The 18,037-nt window shown below is 34.0% G+C and overlaps 1 protein-coding gene and 2 long non-coding RNA genes across 8 annotated transcripts in view; 2 read left to right on the forward strand and 1 right to left on the reverse strand.

Moving 5' to 3' along the window:
• The window catches only part of iffo1b (intermediate filament family orphan 1b), a 42,033-nt gene extending 40,826 nt beyond the window's left edge, over positions 1 to 1,207 (forward strand). For all 5 annotated transcript variants that reach the window (XM_051864324.1, XM_051864321.1, XM_051864325.1 and 2 more), the window contains one exon: positions 1 to 1,207. The gene's annotated coding sequence lies outside the window, so the exon portion shown is untranslated.
• The window catches only part of LOC127496667 (uncharacterized), a 20,769-nt gene continuing 3,829 nt past the window's right edge, over positions 1,098 to 18,037 (reverse strand). Inside the window, exons 5-11 of one of the 2 annotated variants that reach the window (XR_007925354.1) lie at positions 17,667 to 17,757; positions 8,482 to 8,554; positions 6,561 to 6,688; positions 5,779 to 5,913; positions 3,964 to 4,119; positions 3,648 to 3,770; positions 1,098 to 1,957 (exon numbers count right to left, since the gene is read on the reverse strand). This is a non-coding gene — a long non-coding RNA (uncharacterized LOC127496667). Of the gene's footprint in view, positions 1,958 to 3,647; positions 3,771 to 3,963; positions 4,120 to 5,778; positions 5,914 to 6,560; positions 6,689 to 8,481; positions 10,281 to 17,666; positions 17,758 to 18,037 lie in introns of those variants that run through there. The other variant, XR_007925353.1, reaches the window with a different exon arrangement.
• LOC127496668 (uncharacterized) lies at positions 11,442 to 17,362 on the forward strand. The gene is made up of 5 exons (XR_007925355.1): positions 11,442 to 15,303; positions 15,386 to 15,459; positions 15,548 to 15,621; positions 16,049 to 16,102; positions 16,940 to 17,362. It is a non-coding gene; the product is annotated as an uncharacterized LOC127496668 (long non-coding RNA).

The raw sequence follows: 18,037 nt of genomic DNA on the forward strand, positions 1-18,037 counted from the left end.
GCCCTCTCCACATCTACGGTCCCCAGACAGTTTTTGTTAGTTTGCTCAATCAGTTCGGATGGGATGGAGGGGAGAAAAAAGCACACGAACTCCAAGAAGAATCGTTAAATAACAGCAACGCGTCCTACCCTCAGTCTCCACCCGTCCATCTGTCTGAGGAGGAACGGAGCAGAGAAAACGACTTTATCTTCTTCCCGTCTCAAGAGCAAGGGAAAGAGTGCCACATATCTAAAGAAGAGGTGCTTTGAGGAATCATGGGAACTTTGTATCCGTTCTTCTGTACTGTTCAACTGCTGTGTGGTTTGTTTTAACTGATGCTTCATGAGTACCTAGTATTAAAACTCTAACCCTGGCAGGGGATTTCATTGAGAGAAGCTGCATTAGGGGAAGACCTAGCTGTGTGACTGAAAGTATGGATGACAAAAGTGTCGCGTACGAGCTTGACAGTTCATGCCAGCTTTTAAACCCATGCAGTACGTTTATGAATAACCACTGACTCTAAACCATCAGAACAGCAGTGGGATCCTAATGCTGATTTTGTGACGAGTTGTTACCACAGGCTTTCAGTTCACTGTAGGTCTTATGATGGTTGAATGACCCTCAGGAGCAAAGCGGAATCTCGGTGCCTCTTTTCAAAGTGTTTGAAGGCAATTGCAGCTCTAAAACACTCAGAAGATTCACATATTTGAGATATTTATTTTAAGTAAAGTTTGTTGAAGTTATTGTAACTGCAGTGTGCCCCATAATTTCCTTTCTATCTATCTATCTATCTATCTAATTTACTGACTTATGGGGCATTTTGAGTCTTGACATATACCGTTATTAAATAGTAAACATGTTTATTTATTTATAACCATTATTAATTCTGTTACTGTTAATATCACAAAAAAAGTGTTTTTGCTCTCACGCGGTTTATCATTGTTCAATCACGTTAAGTCCCTGGTTGATGCTGTCAGTGTTCTTCCTCATTTCTTTGGTTTTTATGTGGCAGGCATGATGGATTGTGACGTGAAAAAAGCCCTGACATTTTGATGGTGGTCTGGTCTGGAAATGTCAACACTGTTTCTTCGCTCAGAGCTCAATAAGCACAGCACAAAAACATTGTATCATCATGTATTATGTTGTATATTTACTGTAATACACGTTTTATATACCTGATATTGATTGTTAAGTGCAATAGAAATCAATAAAAGTTTATTTTTTGGTATGTTTTTCTGCGTACTTAATTTTACTGCAAGATGGACTCACAAATACAATTCCCTTTTCTATTTTATGCAACTGGATAGATGAAATACTTGAATACATGAAATACTTCTGGGAAGTGACATACCCCGTGGTGTTACATGACATGCTATATTCCCATCAAAAACTATTTTCAACATATTTAGTAAATTCTTTTATATTTTTATACATGCAGCTTCTATGACTTAATTATTTCTAAACATTATTTTTAAGGCGATTAAAAAAGCGAAAAGAAATGTTGAGTGGTCACATGACCTAACATATACACGTTCCCTTGTACAGTACATTCATACACATTAACCTAAAGTCCATTAACTACCCAATTATAAATACAAACAAGTGTGCAGAGAAGAAAACCTACATTTGTTGAAAAAGATTAGCTCTATGTTGAATGTCGAGTGTGTCTTTATGTGCAGCGGGAAGTCAAATCTCTCTCTGTCAGCATTTCTCAGGATGGACAGTCATTCTCACGGATACTTCAGATGAGCCACATGAGTGCAGATTTGTCTCACTCTTCTCTTGAGTATATGGCAGCAGCAGGTTTGTTCTAGAGTAACTCAATCCGTAGACGCATCAGCGGCCTTCTTCCTCCTCTTTTCTCAGACATCCTCCAGTTTCTCTGTCTTTCCACACATTTCCTGTACTGGCATTGGTACATTTTCTTCCCCTGTGGCCTGACTGCAGCCAGAGTTGTTCTTTTTGTTGGACCAGAAACCTGAAGACCCAGTACGGTACACATTATTAAAGGCTCATTCCTGTTATGCAGTACAATTTCATGCCATGTTTTAATATATTGAGTGAAATATTAAAATCAAAATGTATAAATATGCAAACCATATAAATTAGTTTTAATTTTATCACATATTACAATGAAGTGACTATCGAGGTGCATTATAAATAATTTCACTACATTTGGAAATTTGAAATTTTTAAATTTTCCATCTCCCCAGGAGTTGTACTTCACACTCAATGTTCTACTCAAATGTTTCCAAAAAACAAGCTTTAATATTGTTTTGATCAGTTAAGACAATATTGTTTTAAACGTGTTCTCAATATTACTTTCTATATTATATTATATTATATTATATTATATTATATTATATTATATTATATTATATTATATTATATTATAAATAAACATATTGTAAACAACACTCTGAACAGTTGGTCAGTCCATCACTGATATTATTATATTATATTATATTATATTATATTATTAATAAACATATTATAAACAACACTCTGAACAGTTGGTCAGTCCATCACTGATATCATTATGTTATATTATATGATATGATATTATATTATGTTATATTATATTATATTATATTATTAATAAACATATTATAAACAACACTCTGAACAGTTGGTCAGTCCATCACTGATATCATTATGTTATATTATATTATATTATATTATATTATATTATATTATATTATATTACATTATATTATATTATTAATAAACATATTATAAACAACACTCTGAACAGTTGGTCAGTCCATCACTGATATTATTCTATTCTATTCTATTCTATTCTATTCTATTATATTATATTATTAATAAACATATTGTAAACAACACTCTGAACAGTTGGTCAGTCCATCACTGATATTATTATATTATATTATACTATATTATATTATATTATATTATATTATATTATATTATATTATTAATAAACATATTATAAACAACACTCTGAACAGTTGGTCAGTCCATCACTGATATTATTACATTATATTATATTATTAATAAAATAAACATATTATAAACAACACTCTGAACAGTTGGTCAGTCCATCACTGATATCATTATGTTATATTATATTATATTATATTATATTATATTATATTATATTATATTATATTATATTATATTACATTATATTATATTATTAATAAACATATTGTAAACAACACTCTGAACAGTTGGTCAGTCCATCACTGATATTATTATATTATATTATATTATATTATATTATATTATATTATATTATATTATTAATAAACATATTATAAACAACACTCTGAACAGTTGGTCAGTCCATCACTGATATTATTACATTATATTATATTATTAATAAACATATTATAAACAACACTCTGAACAGTTGGTCAGTCCATCACTGATATCATTATGTTATATTATATGATATTATATGATATTATATTATATTATGTTATATTATATTATATTATTAATAAACAACACTCTGAACAGTTGGTCAGTCCATCACTGATATCATTATGTTATATTATATTATATTATATTATATTATATTATATTATATTATATTATATTATATTACATTATATTATATTATATTATATTATATTATATGCAAGAGTATAAAGAACAGTTTTGTGGTTTTGTATTGGAGCATTTTTTATAGTGGCACTGACCCTTTGATGCTGACATGATCCTTCCACATGATCGTGCATGTCTGCTGGTGAGAAGGAAACAGGTGAACAGAACGCACACACACACACATGCAAAACACAGACTCACCGAGATCCACACATTATCTGGAAGAGGTTGATAGAAAGGGAGCAAATGGATGGAGAAAAGGAGAGAGAAAGAGTAAACAGGTCAATGGAGAACTGTGTGTGTGACAGCCTGTCTTCTGGAAATACCACAACAGTCATAATATATGTAAATGGATATAAAATGAATACAACAGACAAAATGACAACAGCACGTCAGGATTCAGACACTCACCCTGTGGTGTTTTAGTAGCAGAAGGAGGATGGAAAGTAACAGGAGTAGTTGTCTGTTCTTTTACACACATCATGCAATCGTCTTTGCATCTGTAGCCTTCATCACATGTACACTCGGCATCTTTTGTCGCCGTACAGTTCCTCTTATACTTCATATCTGCAAAATCGAAAGCATGAAAAGGGTTATCCAGAACTGTATGTGTCTATCTGTGTTTCTTCCTTGAATCAAACATTTCAAATGCACTAGTTCATTAGGGCCCGAGCACCGATGGTCATTACTCCAGTCTTCAGTGTCACATGATCCTTCAGAAATCCTGCTAATATGATGATTTGCTGCTCAAGAAACATAAATATATAAATATATTTTTAATATAAATATAAATAAATTTACACAAGAACTATTAAAATAGTTGATTTTTGATGATTTTCTCTTATTTGGATCATAATAGCATAAATGCAATAATATTATTTTTATGATTCATATTATAGTCTAAAACTTACGGTCTGGTAACCACATACGTAGCTAAGTACACAAACTTTACTAGGGGCAAAACTGTTCGGTGTGCTGGAAATACAACAAAAGTCATAATTTATGTAAATAGATATAAAATGAATATTAATAATTTCACATAATATATGTATATAATACTTAAAATTGCAATAATTATCATTTTTTGTGTGATTATGATGATTTTTTTTTTTTTTTATATATATATATTTCAAGACTTAAGGTCTGGGACAGGAGTAAAACTATCAAATTTACACACACAAAAAAAAATTAAAACACATTTGAAAAGTAGATTAAAAATACAAAAAACAAAATATCAGTTAGTCTGAGTACAAAACCAAACCCCAAAGACATAAAAGTGCCTGTACCCATATGTGATTGCTTACTAAAGTCACAGTCATTTCACCAAGACACAAGTGTCAAAATAAAACAGTAAGCTCGAACACACGTTTTTTTTTTTTTTTTTTTTCTGCTGACTCACAATTAACTTCTCGAGTCACCTCAGGATATTCACTTTTCATTTCTACTCATCTCTTTTTTTTTTAATCACAAGACTCAGCCTGGTTATGTGACCTTAAGCATCTACAGTCTGAGCTAAAGCATCATTTAGCACAGGTTTCACAGAGTGCAAACTTTCTGCATAATTTACAGGATTCAGGAGTCATTCATATTGTAACTACGATAAAAACATTAGTACAAAATTCACTTCCATTGTTAAAGAAAAGATCGGCATTGCATGGGATACTGCTGCGTAGTTTATCTAGTTTAACCAGCAAGTCTGCCTTTGGTCAATGGAAATTCATGCTTGTCTTTTCAGCAGGGTCCTAAATATAGTATATCAGCAATATTTCTTTGTTCAGTTGCTTCAAACATTACCTGCACTTCCTCTCCTTTTTTTGCTACTACTAAGTATTTTGTTTCTACTTGTTGTGAATCTATTTAGCAGGCCATCTGCATATCAAACATCTCAGACATCTCAGTAGGCAGTTATTTCCGTTCCAAATAATAAATTCCGTCGCTCAGGTGCCATTTTTTTTCCAGAGCTGCACGTGTATTTTTATCATTTGCTGTCCCATATCATGTTTGTTACCAGACACTTACCAGATGTTTCTCAGACCCCCACCTACCTCTGTACTGAAAACCCACCAAGATCTACTGAAGGGGAAGCACCCAACTTGTTTTACTGTCATGTTTGGTATTTCTAGTTTACTGATTCATCTGAAGATTCAGAACACAGCCAAACTTATCATTGTATGAACATAAAACCTGTTTCGTGACATCACAAACAAAGAAATGGAGTGGACGTACGATCTTTGTTGCACTTTGTGCAATGTTTGCACCAGCCGAAATTGGTATTATATTCTTCCATGAAGTAGCCTTTTCCGCAAGGCCTACACTGAGAATCAGGTGAGCCGGTTTCGCATCTCTTTTCCAGAAACTGTCCTGTAACACACACAAAGGCAGAGAAACACGTGTAATGAGATGTACTGAGACATGAGTGTGGCAGAATCACGCTGACTCCGCTGCTGTACAGGCGAAATGATAACAGTGTGGCATTCAATGCTGACTAGTTTGAGACTTTACCAGGTTGAGTTCAGAGAACAAGTCATCCTCATACGAGAAACCTGATGTGTCATTTAAGACAAATGTCATCAAACCAAACATCAACTGAACCCTAAAATATTCGTACATATTGCAATCAATTTTGATATGCCGAAAGAGTACATCCAGTCTTTTTCAACTGAAATGTGTCAAAAATATGAAAAAAGTTGAAAGTGTCTTGATTAAGTCTGCATAAACAGTCTGCAATCAATTTTGTCTCTAAAATTAGATTCGTCCTATTATAAACATTCCTATTTTAGATTTCCCTGCTTTATTACACATGTATTTGGTTCGTACATGTTTGTTTAACTCACTACAGCCCTCTAAACTCCATTTAATGCATATCATGTTACTTAGGCTATCTAATCTTATCTGATGATAGCTTAGCTCAGTTTAACTCTTCTTAAGTTCAACTCTGACTCAACTGTGCTCATTTCCCTTAAACTGTCTATGAGGCACTCACAGTGATGAGGCAGCATTTCATTTACCTGGTTCACATTTTTTGCAGCACTGATTGACTTTAGGGTACTCTGTTGTTTCATTGCACGTCTGTGATTGGACGAGAGGAAGGACGTGTGACGAAAGCAGAAGGACACTGAGCAGGGCAAACATCTTACTGGAAGAGAAAAGGGTTCAGAATGACACATGACACCTGGAATGACTTTAAATGTGTTAGCAGAGTATGTAAAGAGTCATACAAATCATAAATGCATTACTTGGCTATAAATGACTGATAAAGACGGCCTTACCGGTTAAATGCTTAATGTACTAATTATCGATAAACAACTTATCCATTAAGTTTAATTATTAATTATATTAAAGTCCTTCATTTATTTCAACATAGTTTAAGTTATGATCAATTACATATGTATAATCATTTGCTAAATTCAACACACACGCACATATTGCATTTAGCATAAATATTATCTTCACCAAAATAACATATTTTTTACCACTTGATAGGCTACATATCATCACTGTTGGGCGGAAACCTCCAAAAACACTACTTTTCAGAAAATGGAAGAAAAAAGAAAAGTCTTTTTTAAATAATTAATTACACAGCATTGGCAAAGTTGATATTGTGGCTTTATATATGGTCAGACATTTGCATGTGTCATTATATTATTAACATTTTACCAAAATCAAGCTTGGATAGAGTTTAAGACCAGCGAATTTCAGAGAATCTGTCCGTCATTAGAACAGCCGCATCTGAGGCAGTAAGTGCGTCTCATTAGCTTAAAGTTTACTGTAGCTATGTAGGCGCTCAGTTTTTTCTATCATTTGGCCAAAAGCTTATCAGCGGTGTAAAGTATTTGAATAAATGTAATTAGTTACTGTATTTAAGTATCTTTTTGGCTACTTTGCAGTTGTACCGTGTATCAAAGGTGTTTTGAACTTTTACTCTCTACTTGACTACATTTTTGAACAAGTAAATGTACTTTTTGTACACATTACATTTTGCATGGCACCTAACTTTTTCTGCAGCAGTTTGTTTCTGCTATAAAGATGCAATATCGCCATCTAAGGGCACTGAAGGTACTATATCTTGTGCGTTTTGCCTTTACTCGCCCAAACTTGTCAACAAGGCTACTTTGCGTGAATGCAAGTGCATTAGGGGTTTGATTTAGGAGATGAGGACATGAAACAAACAGTTCTTTATTCAGACAAACAGTTCTTTGTTTACCCTTGCATTGCAAACAAGCAGAGACAGTCCAAACTGCGTGCAGCACTTCTTGGAGTTAATACTTTTCATATTTGCAAAACCCACAGGCAGACGTAAAGGGTGAACAATAGGTGTGTTCCACTGGAAGCGGCGCTGCAAAGACAGATGACATCAAAGTAGGCTACTGCGAGAGCGAACAGACGTAGGCTCTGTATGCTTTCGACTCACTCTCGCGGTACTTGGATGTCATTCACTGATCAGTCTGTGCAGCGCCATTTCAAGTCGAACATAACTGATGATTTATGAAATAAGACGGTATATTTTTTACTTAAGTTCAATATTTATAATAATTTAGCTTTATTCTAAAACAAAAATGTTGTTATAATGAACAACAGTTTAGTATTTCTCTATCATTTCTACTCTACTGTATAAATAAGTGAGTGGAATAATATTATAGGGTACAACAATCTCAATGATTATGCAACAATATTTCGAGCATGGTTACAATAAACACCAGACAGATCCAGCCCCTCGCTGACTTCTTACTAAATTGAGCTTGACCTAGTTGTGTGTATATTTTAGGGCTGTAACTGTTCTTCTCTTTAACTTTTAGTTAACATCAATATAAATATAATTTGTACCCTCTCAATAAGATTATTATAGCTTATGCTGCAACATCACACATTGTTTTACCTGTTAAACCATACAAACTTTTAAATTCACACTGAGATAGAGTAAAGTCTTACCTTGAAGCTGTGTAGAAGCAGAGAGTCAATGAGAAAACGACAGGAGATGTGAATTAGTCAGGCCCCTCTGAAACTTTGCAGATGAGGGGACAACATTTCAGCATTAAATCTTTATCAGAAATGTCACGATGAGTCATAACGTTCAACGAACTTTATGGATGACTCTGCCTTAGGACCCCCAACTGCAGCAACACAGCTCTGTCAACATTTCTCCTGTGCCTTAATTTCCTCTACCCCTAACTTTCCATTAAATGTTTCCTGTCTTGTTTTAACTTTTAACTAGTTCCAAAACAAATTCTCTCTTTCTCTCCATCATCTCTCTTTGAAACAAATACATGCGTACAAAAAACACTCTAGATGAAAAGGGTCCTGTCTCTCACTCTGAGTAAACGCATGAGTAAAAAAAAAAAAAAGACTAGCTACTAAAGAACAGCTACTCATTCTGAGACATGAGATTAGTTGTGAGGTCAATGGTGATATAACTATAACATCCAATCACACAAAATCCATGAAACTCATCATTTTATCCTGAGTTCAGATAAATGAAAATGAAGACAAAGTACATTATGTCTGAAATCTGACTCAATGGTTTCTTTTTTAGGGTTTATTTTCCAAAACATATCTTCACTTTGTCTTATCTTAATCGGCTTCACACTCTGTCAACTCACGAGCTGTCAACTCATTGGTTTTATTCACTGGAACTTATGATACCACAATGAGTGAAGTGTCATGTCCTTTTCATAGTTTGTAAATTAGAAATGCAACCGCAGCACACGTGCACACACACTAGAGCAATTAGTGTTTACAGTAAAAGGAGGGCTTACCACAACATCGCTACAACCGCTAAGATATTGTGACATCGGCTCATGCAGATAACATCACCTGCTGACAGGCATGCAACCTTAAAGAACTCTAGTCTTTAAGTAAAAGAGTTTTTTCCCCTTATGAGTGAGACCTCTCTTCAATGCTGTCATATTAGATCAATTTGAATTTCGATTCCATCACAAGTCTGTTGCTTTGTATTTCAGTACTTTTCCTCTTAATGTTTTCCCACTTTTCTTTATAAGTGACATCTGTTTTTTGTTTGTTGTTTTTGTTTTTTTGTGAATTGTGAAATAACTGATGTCCTTTTCAGTTAAGGGCTGCGGATGAAAACTCTGACTGATAATGGAATGTTTTCTTTTGGAATGTTTCTTTTAGCATTTATATTGTCATTTTAGTAAAATTGTCATCTCTTGCAGAGAACCTATTAACCTACTAACATATTTTTTCTTAAGAAGAAAAAGGCGAGGCTTGATGGGAGTTCAGCACTCTGAGTGGCTTTTTTTAATGTGTTATGTGTTTTAAATAGTTATTTTTAAAGAGCAAGATGGAGTCTCCAATAGGGGGAGAGATCTAGAAAAACTCCTAGAAGACATAGGGAGACCCTATCCCTATCCGTCACCACCTTTTGGAGATCTCCAGCTTGCTCTCTATCCTCATCTTTGGCTGAATTTCTGGCAAGCTTATGTAGCATCTGCAGGGCCTTGAACATGGCCTTACTTAGTTAGGCCAACTGATTATGATGCTCTCCATGAATGGTTCTCCAATCAGAGAACACTTTGAGGAGATCTAGTTCATCTGCTGTATTATTACTAGAGGTTACATTCTGTAAGGCTTCCATAGTCGAATACATGCAGTTGCAAGCAGAGTTTAAATGAACAAAATTGCGCCGTGGACAGCTGTGTAATGACTGGATCGATCAGACACATAATTTAATCTAGTTAAAGGATTAGTTCACTTTTAAACTTTTGCTGATAATTTACTCACCCCCATGTCATCCAAGATGTCCATGTCTTTCTTTCTTCAGTCGAAAAAAAATTAAGGTTTTTGATGAAAACATTCCAGGATTATTCTCCTTATAATGGACTTCAATGGACACGAAACGGTTCAAGGTCCAAATGACAGTTTCAGTGCAGCTTCAAAAGGCTTTAAACGATACCAGACGATGAATAAGCGTCTTATCTAGCGAAACGATCGGTCATTTTCGAAAAAAATACAACTGTATATGCTTTATATACAGGTGCTGGTCATATAATTAGAATATCATCAAAAAGTTGATTTATTTCACTAATTCCATTCAAAAAGTGAAACTTGTATATTATATTCATTTATTACACACAGACTGATATATTTCAAATGTTTATTTCTTTTAATTTTGATGATTATAACTGACAACTAAGGAAAATCCCAAATTCAGTATCTCAGAAAATTAGAATATTGTAAAAAGGTTCAGTATTGAAGACACCTGGTGCCACACTCTAATCAGCTAATTAACTCAAAACACCTGCAAAGGCCTTTAAATGGTCTCTCAGTCTAGTTCTGTAGGCTACACAATCATGGGGAAGACTGCTGACTTGACAGTTGTCCAAAAGACGACCATTGACACCTTGCACAAGGAGGGCAAGACACAAAAGGTCATTGCAAAAGAGGCTGGCTGTTCACAGAGCTCTGTGTCCAAGCACATTAATAGCGAGGAGAAAATCTATGGGGTATTGTGAAGAGGAAGATGCGATATGCCAGACCCAACAATGCAGAAGAGCTGAAGGCCACTATCAGAGCAACCTGGGCTCTTATAACACCTGAGCAGTGCCACAGACTGATCGACTCCATGCCACGCCACATTGCTGCAGTATTTCAGGCAAAAGGAACCCCAACTAAGTATTGAGTGCTGTACATACTCATACTTTTCATGTTCATACTTTTCAGTTGGCCAAGATTTCTAAAAATCTTTTCTTTGTATTGGTCTTAAGTAATATTCTAATTTTCTGAGATACTGAATTTGGGATTTTCCTTAGTTGTCAGTTATAATCATCAAAATTAAAAGAAATAAACATTTGAAATATATCAGTCTGTGTGTAATGAATGAATATAATATACAAGTTTCACTTTTTGAATGGAATTAGTGAAATAAATCAACTTTTTGATGATATTCTAATTATATGACCAGCACCTGTAAACAAACGTTCGCCTTCTAAATGCCTCCGCCAAAACCGCATTTCTGTATTCTCCAAAAAGCTTACGCTGTATGTCCTACGCCTTCCCTATTCAACTTACGGAACGAACGCAGCGCCAGTTACATTTTTTCCGTAAGTTGAGTTCAGGCATTGCCAAAAGGGGGCATCTGATTTGTGCCCCCTCAGTTTCAATTTATCCTCCCTTCATCCCCGAAACGCAATCGATTTTAATGCTTTGACGCATACGGTTACACAGCGGTGCTGGCGCTGAGCCAGAGAAAGACTCGCTCAGAGCTTTTTATATTTCACTAACTATTCAGTGTTTTCAACCCCATAATGTTTATTTGAGGTTTCAGACATTTAAATAGACATTTAAATGAATTACTAGGCTATATATAAAAAAGACACTTACAGTTTGTTGAATGCAAATTCTATACACTGATATGGAAGCTGCAATAATCCTTACAATTATAATTTGACAGTGTTTTATTCATATCAGATACAATGTCTACAATGTATTTTGTCTGCGCTATAATAAACAAAAAAAGAGGCATTTTATGATTTTGATCAGTTTTATTCTTTCAGGAGACACAACTCTATTACAATCTACACTGTAAAAAGTGATTCGTTGGCTCAACATTTATTACTTATCAAGATAAATAGAATAAACTCAAAAATATAAATATTCATAACATTTCAAGCTCTACATAACATTTTTTAGTGTATGCAACACAAAAACGTAAATTAAAAGGTGAACATAAGTGTATTGTAAAGTAAATGAAAAAACGTAAGTAACATCAACTAGCATTAAAACTTGGTTAAAATTAAGTAAACCTAACATAAAATTTTACGTATTTGTGAGCTGCATGATATGCAAATGGGTCATTATACGAAAACGTGCCATTTTGTGTCCCTCAGAAAAAAAAAAAAAAGCTCTGTAAATCTTAATAAACCATAAAACAAATAAAATATTTTATAATTTAGTTTCCATAATATGTCTCATAATATAAGAATAAATTAATTTCTGTTTCTTTTGTTTTTAAAGGATTTTAATCACATTTTTGTGCAAAGCATCTTGCAGAAATGTTGAAAATGGCCTGTCCCTCAGTATGATTTTTCTACTTCTACTTGCTATCGAGGCCAAAAAAGTCAAACTATCATAAAAAAACATATACTTGTATAAAGCCTTAAGTGTCAGTTCATTAGTCATGAATGGATTTTATTCTTAACATGTGTCAAATTTAGAAAAAAAAACAAAATTTAGTCGGGTCCCTAGGTTCTCGTCAACCCTGTTACTTTTTATGAAAAACCTCTTTAAAGATAATGGACTGTTCCAAAAGTTGCATCAGTTCCAGGAAGTGACATCATCTGCCTTTCATGAAGTTGATGGTAGAAGACAAGTAAGTATTCTCTTCTTTTTAATGAATTTTCTTTGAGTTTATGTAATGTCTGAAAGACAGGGACACGCTCATTGTGTCAGCCCTGTTACCAGAAAAGCATACGTTAAAAAGTTATTTGTACATATTTAAAAATGTACATATATAACAACATTTAAGCCTCTCATTAAGGCACGTAATGTGGTGTCATTACCTATACCTCATGGCTAGTAATGGCCGCCAATAACCTTTTTCGTCAACCCTGTTACTGTCAACCCTGTTACCATTCCAGGGTAACAGGGTTGACGCAAGTATGCTTTTGTGTGTCTTACCCATGTTGTATACCCAAGAAGGGTTAAATCAAGGGCAACTGGACTTGGTACTTCCATATTTGAAGATATTGCCTCTAATCCAAGGGGTTTCTTCAGTTCTAAATGACTGATGGGGAGTGCCAGGTATTTAACCTCTGTGGGGTTGTCACCCCTGAGCCAACCCTTCTTGGATAACTATGACCTGGATGACTGAGAATTTTAACAGACATACTTTTCTTACTAATAGTATTTACATAATATACATGTTTTTACAGTTTTCATCCCTAAAAATCATGTTTTTTATTTATTCTACTGATAGGTAGGCTAAAATGTGTTGAGGTTACTGATCTATACTGATACACACAAGTGCATTGGGTTTTATAAATGTGCTTTATAAACCAAAAGTCATTATTATTTTTATTATGAGGTCAATAAATTAACAAGGTTGCTGTTTAAGTGTTTTATGTATTTTTATTTGATTTGATTTTGTTAGGATGCCTCTTTCTGCAGCTTAGAAACAGCGCAGATACAGACAACGTAGAGATGCTGATCCTGAGAGACGAGAAGCATATTTACGAAAAGAGAGAGCAAAATGGAGAAAGGACAGAAGCACAGGGGAAAAAGCAGTCAGTTAGTGAACTAAATGACAGAGAAAGGAGAGCCAAGCGGCAGAACTGGAGAGCAGCACAAGTGAAAAGCAGAACAGCCAAAGCAGCAAGTGCAGCAATCATAGATCAGTGCATGACGCCACCTCTAAGTCCAGAACATCCGGTCAAAACTTGTTGGGTAGGCAGACAGGAATGTTACATTAAGTGATCATTAGTGATCATTGTCTTTTGTTTATTCTGTTAAAGCCAAACATGTTCAACAGTTAGCTTTTCCTTTACCGAGTCCTTTTGCTCCGGTCCTGAGCGCCAGTACTTAAAACGTTGTTGTGGACGTAGTTGAGGACTAACGACTGTCTGCTGCGCGGGAATGGTTAACAAAAGAAATCGCTGCATCACCATTCACCTTCAGGATAGAATCAGGAAATGGCCACTCTGAAATGTTGATATGTGTCTAATCTTTAAACCCAATTTCTCTAGACATAAGATTTTTCACCAGTTTACTTCCTCCATGTTACAACACACTCACCAAATGCCTACATAATCATTATATGATGATCTGCATTTTGTTTTTTATACTTTTTTATAGTGGCCTTTAGTAAGTGATCGTTAGTGGTTTTTGCTTATTCTGTTAAGGCCAAACATGTTCAATTGGTCATTTAATTGCAATGTAATGTTAATGTTTTAATAAAACAATTGGTTTACATTTACATCCGCAGAATCATCATCATTTTTCATCATTTTTATGCTAAAATATCTCAATAGAGCTTTCTACAAAATATGCTGATTAGTCATGTTGAATTAAAGGTTTATGAATGTCCAATTAAGACTCCATTACAACCATAACTGTAACTCAAACAAGCGGTATAACCAATACGGTAACTGTTGTCAACCCTGTTACTGATGTGTCAACCCTGTTACTTGTATAATATTCTAATATCATTTAAAAAATGAAAATAAAAATGTAATCAACTAATTGTAAATGTTTAGTAAGAGAGGCTAATAATCCACTCAAAATTGAATTGAGGTGTTTTATATTTATTTCCATACATTTTTCTTAAAACAGAAGATGCTGGGAGAGTGTCATTTGGAAATGAACGTATTCATCCACTAAAAAAAATAAAACTTTCAATATTCTCAATTCACAAACACTCTTAATGTAACAAGGGGGGGGGGGTTATCTTTCACAGTATATCAGATTTGTTCTATATATGTATTTAAAACCTTTTCAAAAAGTAATTAATATGTCGGTAACAGGGTTGACCAAACACACACATTTACGTTGGTTATATGAAAAAAATAAATAAATAAATAAGATAGCCTGAGATGGCACGGCACATTTTCCTGAGAGGTAAGGATCTACTTCATCCAAAAAGGGGCTTAAAGATTTTCAAAACAGTACTTTGAAAGTCAAACATTAAAAGTGGGAAATGGCACGTTTTCGTATAATGACCCAAATATTCTATCCAGCCAATGAGTGAAGCTGGAGCCATTTTGAAGCGTGATGTGGTGAAGACAGCGAGTACTCTGTCAGGTAAGCTGTCTTTAAAGAAAACTAAATAAAATATTAGAGTTTGATTATTTAAACATTCATAAACACTCGTTTATTGTGTTAGTGGGGTGTATTCCTTAACCAGAAGCGCAACACAACATTTTCTGAAGTTCGATGTGGTGAAGACAGAGATAAGAGGTAAGCTAAAGCTTAGCTTTATATTAACAAAGTAAAACATTAGATTTTGACTTTTTTAACATTCATTAACACTCATTTATTGTGTTAGTGGGGTGTATTTGTAAACTGGAAGCACAAAGCAACGTTTTCTGAAGCGCAATGTGGTGACGATGGTGAAAGGAGGTAAGCGAAAGCTTAGCTTTTTATTAACGAAATAAAATATAAGTGTGTCGTTTCATGTCCACTCGTTTATTGCATTTGTAGTCACTGGGGATTTGTTAAACTTGTATTTTTAATTGATATGTATTATTTAACAATCAGAAACATGTTACTTATGAATACTTTGCAACTATTTCTATATCGAGTTATATAACGTTATATATATTTATAAATGTGCGTGCTTCATTCGAACATATTGAGTGCTTATGCAGTGTTTGTATTCACGAAGACTGCTTAAGGTAAAAGTATCGAGTTTGCACTAATGCATATGCATTAATGTATTGAGTTTTCACACAGCTCCAAAAATAATACAGAATAAAAATTGAAAAATCTAGCCTAATCATTTTTTATGTTGTTTAATACTGTTGTTTTTCTCTATCTGTCTTTCCAGTGCGAACATTTGTGGTGCAACAATAGAAGGATATGGTGCATCCTGTTTTTGGAGGTATACAATTTTGTTAATTTCACACTTGACTATGAATTGTTTTTGACAAATTGGCTTTGCCAAAATAAAAGGTGAACCTGGCATATTTTCTGCATTTTGGGTGATTTGTCTGCTTTTAAAGGCATCATATTTCAGTCAGTTAAGATACAGTATAAAAGCTTGTGTAAGGACCATGAAAATCAACTTTTTTGTTTCATGTACTTTTCAGATCATCAGATCTGATACGCATTCTTTTACAGAGCACTCGCAGAAAACACCTTACCTTTGCATTGAAAAATAAGGTGGATAGACTAAACACATAATACGCATGTGCGTGCTATCACTGTTTTCACAGATTCGTGTTTTTGCAGTTTATACGGAGATGACAATTGTATCGTTTTCAAAAACTTTTTGAAACCCATTTTCAAAAGTTTGTGTTTTCAGGCCACCAAAACGCTGTTGTGTAAATGAACGGCCATAACGGCTGTACAGTTTTCCATTTTTTGTTGGAAACGGTGTCGTGTAAACAGCCCCTAAGTTAAGTGTGTTGCATCCTGTTCGCCTGTCATTTGGATTATTGTTATTAAAGCTTTGTGTTGGCACCTTCTTCTTCATCTTCGTCTGTTTGCCTGCAACCACCCCTGACAGTTGTTTAGAGTAAAATAAAATAAAACCGAAATGAAACGATAAACTAACATTTATTTTATTTATTAAATATAAATGTGATTTCTGGTTATTTCAAAACATTCTATCTCATTTTGTGTTATATAAATACATTATATTTTTCCCACTGTAAAACAATCTGAAACTACCACGTAATGTTGTAAGTAAATACATATTTGCTATGCTTTTCATTAGGATAGCCATGGTGACCTAAAGGAACTGGAACAGCACACACACTGAGGATTATCACAAAGGTGGCTTCATGGACGATCCTTTAGAGACTGTAACTTTCTTTTGGTCAAATTGTCACTTTTTTCAGAAGTACTACAGTCATGATTTTTGGTTTTAGACTATTTAAGTTGCTGTTTCCAGAGTAGTATTGCAATCTCTGCCAGAAAACCTAAAATGCTTTATTTTTGTACTGATTTTACTAATTGTACTAATTGTGTGAAAACCTTTTGTTGAAATGCTGTCCAAAAATGAAGTAAAATGCTGTTTTGTGTTTATTGTATGTTTTGCACTTATTTTAAGACATTCAATGTTCTAGAGCAGTACAGTAAGTTTTATTCAATAGCTCAAGGTTAAAATTAATTAAAATTTTAAGTTTGTTCAACTCAATTGACTGTTTTTTTTTTTTATGTAAATAAGCTTAAATGTTAAGTTAACACAACTTGCTATTACTTGGTAAATTCAACTTGTGTTTTTCATTAAAGAATGTTGAGTAAACAAATATATTTAAGTACCTATAACAAAGGATTTCTTGTTAGTTTTACATAAATTTGCTTCAAGTTGGATTTACTTAAAAAGTGTGATGCAAAAATGGTGCATATGTATTTTAAGTAAATCCAACACATCATTTTTTACAGTGTACAACATCCTCCAGATTTGTATAATTCCTTATATGTGCATCATTTTTTGTCACCTGTGTTGAGCATCACCTCAGCATCTGCCTCCTGGAGATGTGATGTCAGCTGTGCCCTTTGCTGTTGCTGCTCACTAATCTTCAACTGAGACTGAAACAAAGAAATGACTGTTTACACACAGTTTTTGAACTGTAATAATACCCATTTCACAATATCAAAATGTAGATTTACTGAAATATAGATTTACTGAATTTACTGAAATGTAGATTTACTGAAATTTTTTTTTGGTCAAATAATAGTTTGTCATAGTTTGTGAGTCCTCTCCTCTCGTGCGTCCTCCCCATTGCGTCGCTGTCCGAGGCAATAATCACTTTAGTTTCGCTTTCAAAGATCTCTTTTTTCGATGCTTTTCCGTTTCTAGAAGTGATTA

This window comes from Ctenopharyngodon idella, chromosome 16, assembly GCF_019924925.1.
Source record: "Ctenopharyngodon idella isolate HZGC_01 chromosome 16, HZGC01, whole genome shotgun sequence".
Taxonomy (NCBI): Eukaryota; Metazoa; Chordata; class Actinopteri; order Cypriniformes; family Xenocyprididae; genus Ctenopharyngodon; species Ctenopharyngodon idella.